Consider the following 5,965-nt stretch of genomic DNA (forward strand, 5'->3'; position numbering starts at 1 on the left):
AGACAGAGTAGGGAACTATTGACTAACTAAACCAAAGCGCAAAGAATCTAATTTTATACTAAGTGTGAGGAATTGCAGATGTAATTTTATTCCTCTTCAAAACGCACCCAACCTTGCATAGGATCGCTTTGCGTATGTTGCCAATGCCCTTATTAATATTGCATGGTTACTTCAGGTGTGCCAATTCGCAAAAAAAAATTTAATTTTATACTTCATAGTTAACCAAAATTCAATTAAAGATAAGTTCCCCATGGCGGCTGCTTATGATTTTCTTAACGTTACCTTGCCCATGGCAAATTAACCATATAATGGGTACAAATGATTTCATTTATGTTCGTCATTCAAAAATTTACGTTAATAATTAAGGTAATCTTTTACAAAATAGTAAGGGTGTTGAAACTTGAATATATTGTTATTCTATAATTATATTTCTTGGCTCAGATTGATTACAGCATGAATACTTTAAATATGTTTCCAGCGCAGTCGAAAGGCCTGTGGACGGTGTGTGTAAATGGGGATGTGTGTATGCTGAGTGAACTACAAAATGATATTAGTTAACAGTCAAGCTAAGGCCAAATATACATAGTGTACCCGCATAATAAGCTTATTTTCAACAAAATTTAAACATATTCTAAAAACTACAAAAGCGATGCAGCAGTCAGATCGCCTGCCGAGATCGGGGGGTGAATCGTTAGTTGTGTGGCGGTAGATTCAACAGCTAGACCAAGATTCCGGGACCTGCTTATCCGCGACACACTCGTACTGGACGTGGTGATGGTTAACCATCAGTCCGGGGTTAGGCTACTTTCAACTGGTCAGGAGAACAGGGCGAACAACACGTGTATCGATCTATTAACTGTAAAGGATGGGTTTACTTTTAGTTACTTTAAGTTTTCTTACGTTTTACAACGATTGAAGAGCTTGTCTCGGAACTTAAATTTGTCCGGCTGTAAGCGTCTAGGCTGTGCATATTCTGGTGCATTGGAAAACTTGACACAACTCGGCTCGAGTTGGCAACCAAAGTGAGCCAAAACGAGCGCCAGGCGATTTCATCAAATATCGCTGCTCCTAATTTCGTTTATCAATTAGGACACATTTATTGAAAACTATTAAATTCCCTATGCTCACCAAATTATTTGTTCAACTATCAGTTGGAGGTTACGATCGGTGCCAGCGAAATTACGCCAGCCATTTTGGGCGTTTGGAAATAGATTTGTGGTGGTTCACTTATTCTTTTTGTCTTGTCATTAAGCCCGATGTGGTGCATATATATACGAGTATACCCACGTGGACTTAGCGCTCCTTGGCAATATTTGATTAGAATTAAAACGCGTGTGCTTCAGCCGAAAGATCATATATAAGAGAATGAAAACAGGCAAATGGCGGGCGCAAGCCCTCTGACAAGCAGTGTTAGAAAATACTAAATTATCGTTTGGTATTTTAGATGTGTTGCCACAAGGTTGTGGAACCAGTAGCGCTATTTTATATTTAAAAAATACAAGAATTTTTTCTCATTATTTTCACACCCCTACAGCACAGGATTAATCTTTAGTCTTTACGACTAAGATAAAACCTAAAAAAGGGTGTCTACTGTTACCAAATATCCTTTGCATGATAGGTTCCTAATTCCGTTTAAATCCTCAAGTAAATAGAGAGAGTTTCCCAATCTTTGCTTGACACGCACCTTTATTCCTACCGGAGCAAGCTTAGCAATAAAGTGGGCGGCGGCATTGCTAAGGTCGAAGTTTCGTTTAATTATCTCGTCTCCTACCTGAAAAGATTGAGGCCTGGATCGGAGGTTATAGGATTGCTAATTTTTTTCAAAAGCAGACAAATGCTTTTGGAGGTCAAAACGTAACGCAACGTAATTGGTCTTGTCGGTTTAGCCGTAAGGAACTTTTATTAAGAAAATTTAGATTTTTGAATAATTTATAATCTTTTCCGTGACAAATCACATGCTGCCCGAAGACAACAAAGAATGGAGATTCAGCTATTGACTGGAGTACGAGTATATGACGACGCAGAGAACAGTTTATACTACTAAGATATATATCCCATTCTCTATGATCAGATCATATATAGGCTCTAAGTGCAGCATTAATAGACCAATTAACTCTTTCTGCGGCACTGGACTGCGGCGAATAGGCTGCGGTGCAAGTGTGGGACTGTGACTTTCTTATCGCTTATTATAACCTCAGGCGTTCCGTAACAATCAAAAATTTCTTCTTTCAGGTATGACACGACAACTTGAGTCATAAGCTTCTTTACTGGTTTAAGAAACGTGAATTTTGGATAGATGATCGAGTACAATAGAGATTCCTATATTACTTCTTTTCGTTTTTGGGAAAGAACCAATAAAGTCTATATAGAGTCTTTGAAATACTGGTTCGCTAACAATTTGTTGTCCTATTGGCGGCTTAAGTTTCTGCGTGGGGTATTTTGATGTCCTACAAATCTCACAGTTTTTGATGTAATTGCGAACGTCCACAACCATACGCGGCCAGTAAAACTTCCTTCGAATGTTTTTCACACATTTGGCTATACCGCAGTGAGAAAGCCTTGATTACACCTTCTCTAAGCTCGACCGGAACCACAAGCTTCCAGGACTCTTCCGGAGGCTCGGAGGAACTGTTAGAGAAACCAACCCTGTGATAAAGAAAACCATATATGACTTGAAAATCCGGTAGTTGAGACTGCGTTAACTTTTCTTTAAGTTGTGAATAGCTGAAGGATTGAAAGAATTCGGATTCCAAATCAATGTCTGGGAGATCATCGATATCAGTTGTGGCAACCTCATTCATCCTATTCAAGAGATTTTGAAATGGCATCGGCTCCTTCATTTTCACAACCTCGACGATGTTCTATGCTGAAATTAAATCCTTGAAGTTTGAGTGCCCTTGAAGGTCTGGCTGCGTCATGAGCCATCGGAGGCTAAATTTAAGACCCTCAATAAACATTCAAAAACTTTTAATAGCTAAAACTACTGCTAAGCATTCAAGTTCCGTAGTAGGGTAATTCTATTGAGATCTAATAAGCTTCTTAGACATATATGCAATAAGGCGTTTTATTCCGTTTTCATCACATTGAGCTAGAAGCATTCCCACACCATTGATCGAGGCATCACACTGCACTATAAACGGTTTTTCGTAATTGGGATGTTCTAATAGTGGAGCAGTGGTCAGAGCCTTTTTCAATTGTTCAAAAGAAACTTGGGCGTTGCCATTCCAGTGAAATTCTTTGCCTCACAACAGCTCGGTTAGGTGGAAGGTTTGTTCAGAATAAATAATAAACCATTTAATAAACCATTGATACCAACCGGTCATCCCGTGGAATCTCTTAAGTTGACGTTTGGTCTTAGGAACAGGAAAGTTGGTCATGGCGATTACTTTATTGGGATTCACTTGCAAAGTCCATTTTGTTTAAACAAAACAGACTTTTGGCGATATTAATAGTAAGACCTGCCTTTCGAAGTTGCGTAGTATAGTATGGTGTCTTCATACAACTTGTAGTTTTATTTATCCCAGTCGTATGTAGTATAGTTTTATTTCGGTTCTTAAGTTCCTATCACACAGGACACGCTTATTAGAATGTTCTTCCTTTTTTTCTCGTTTTTGGATTCCAGGGTTGGAAGATACTATCGATACTTTTACAAACCAGGGATAGCACACATAATGCATATCCAGGGCTACACAAAAAACATAAAATAATTAACTTAAAACTTCGTTGGCCATGTTTGTACTAGGAGTAGTTGCTTACATAGTTCTTATTACTACAGTAGCGACTTCGGCCAGATGAGAAAGATGCTCTTTGAAACTTGAAGACATGACTAGAAGGTCATCTAAATATACCATCACGTATGATTTCATTCTATAAGGTATTACTTTATCCATAAGTCTACAAAGTGTTTGCGGAGCATTAGTTAGTCCGAAAGGTATTCGTGTAAATTGATATAAAGGACGGTTGGATATAGTTATTGCGGTTTTTGGTTTCGATTCTTCGCCCAGACAAATCTGCCAAAACGCATCTTTTAAATCGATTTTCGATATGCAGTGTACTGGTGATAAGCGACTTAGTAAACCTTCAATAAGCATCAAGTATACGAATTAAGCTTCCTAGAATCTAAACAAATTCTCACTTTGCCTGGTTTTACGACAAGGACTGCCGGAGAAGACCATTAGGGCGCGGGCGCTTCTTTTAGTACTCCCAGTCTAATGATGCAGTCTACTTCTTGGCATAACTGAAGCTCTTTGGCTGGAGATAGGTTGTAATATCTTTGTTTAATTGTTTTTGCTGCACCGGTGTCAATATGATGTTCAATAAGGGTTGTTTTTCCTAAACCACTTTTTTCAGACGATGGAAAGAATTCGATAGCAGCTTGTAATCGGTTTCGATCGGTTGCATTAAGCAAGACTGTGTCACTTAAAGCATTGGAGTCAGAAATTTCGGAAATAGTCGTTGGACTGGATATTCGAAGACCAAATAGTTTCAAAAAATCCATTCCGCAGATTATATCTTGTTTAATACTGGGTACTATTAAAAATTCTACATCCTGAGATAAGGAGTTATAGTTAATCGGAACGACAATGGTAGCGGTGTAGTTTTGATTTTGACCGTCGGCTGTATGAACATAACATTTTAACCTCCTTAACGGTGGATGATCTGTAGAAATAAGCTCAGCCAATTTACCACTTACTACGCATTTGTTAGCTCCACTAACAAGCAAGGCCAAGAAGGTTTTGTTAAGTAATTCCAAAGCGATGTAAGGACGGTTGTCCTTGTCCTCTCTAACAATAGAGAATACGACGTATTTCTTTATTTTTCGCTGCTGTTTCCAAAATGAACACATTCGATTAGCCGATCGAGATTTGTTGGCGGAATTAATTCGTAGTGTAAATATTTCCGCTCTGCGCCGATAATAGGTACGTACTCTTTCATGGTAGGGGATAATTTCAAAGTTTCGTGACGGCTCTGTAGTGTTTTTAATTAACATACAGTTGGGTTTGTCTAATTCTGGGTTATATGTTGTCGAGCCAGGTTGAGAGATGGAAGGTGATTAGTACGTATTATTGATGCTGAGTTTGAAACAGGATATCCACTACTCAGAATTAATGGACATCCTCTTACGAGTTTTCCGACAGGGGATTACATTTCAAGCAACTAGGCTTATAAGTGTCATGAGGAGCACAACAATAGCAAAATATGCGTCTGGCTTTGAGGCAATCATGACAAACCAACATTTATAACGCTTAGCATTGCGCATCGCATTTATTTCTACTTCGTTCATACTTTGATAATTCTCTTCTTCACTAGACCCTTCAACCTGCACTAGCTCATTTACAAATGCCGGTTTGGAGGAGTGTGGTCTGCCGATCTACCTGCCGTGCTAATGAGAAATCGTTCGTGCTTGTGGCACTCTGCACTTAAGGAGGCAATGTTTGGGGTCAAGACATGTAATAACACTAGTCGTAATTCAGGCTTAAGGTTCTTTTCAACATTGGATACTAGTTCACTGTCGGCCATAGGCTCACGCAAAGCATCTGCAATCATTAGGATAGCATCTAGAAAATCGATGAAATTTTCTCCACTCTTCTGCTTCCTATGTCCAAAAGAGTTTTTAAACTCTTCGTCAGTGCGCTGTTCTCTATACCGTTCACGGAGACTAACGTATGCTTAAGATTTGATTTACTTGAGAAGTAGTCCAATTGCATATCAATTGGAAGTGCGTTAGACTCATATAGAGGGTAGGGTCTAAAAACCTTAGCGGCAACAACGTGAATTTCAAAAACGGTTTCTGTAGACGTTCTATTCTGTTTCCATGAGTGATAGTGAAGGGATTCCAAAGAGACGCATATTCTAGTTTAGATTGGACAGATGCAAAATAAAGCGCAAGTCTGGTGTAGGGAACCGTGAATAGCGATTTGTTTCGTTTCACAAATCCAAACATAGCAGAGGCCCTGGGCATGAT

The 5,965-nt window shown here is 39.0% G+C and overlaps 1 long non-coding RNA gene across 6 annotated transcripts; it reads right to left on the reverse strand.

Moving 5' to 3' along the window:
- Nucleotides 1–409: 409 nt before the first annotated feature.
- LOC127011682 (uncharacterized) lies at nt 410–1,360 on the reverse strand. Of its 6 annotated transcripts, none has more exons than XR_007764897.1 (3): nt 1,129–1,360; nt 911–1,068; nt 410–856 (listed from the first exon to the last, which is right to left on the reverse strand). It is a non-coding gene; the product is annotated as an uncharacterized LOC127011682 (long non-coding RNA). The 6 variants fall into 6 exon arrangements; XR_007764894.1 differs by having other exon boundaries at nt 908–1,068; XR_007764895.1 differs by having other exon boundaries at nt 410–811; nt 901–1,068.
- Between the last annotated feature and the right edge of the window lie 4,605 nt (nt 1,361–5,965).

This window comes from Drosophila biarmipes, unplaced genomic scaffold, assembly GCF_025231255.1.
Source record: "Drosophila biarmipes strain raj3 unplaced genomic scaffold, RU_DBia_V1.1 ptg000005l, whole genome shotgun sequence".
Classification (NCBI taxonomy): Eukaryota; Metazoa; Arthropoda; class Insecta; order Diptera; family Drosophilidae; genus Drosophila; species Drosophila biarmipes.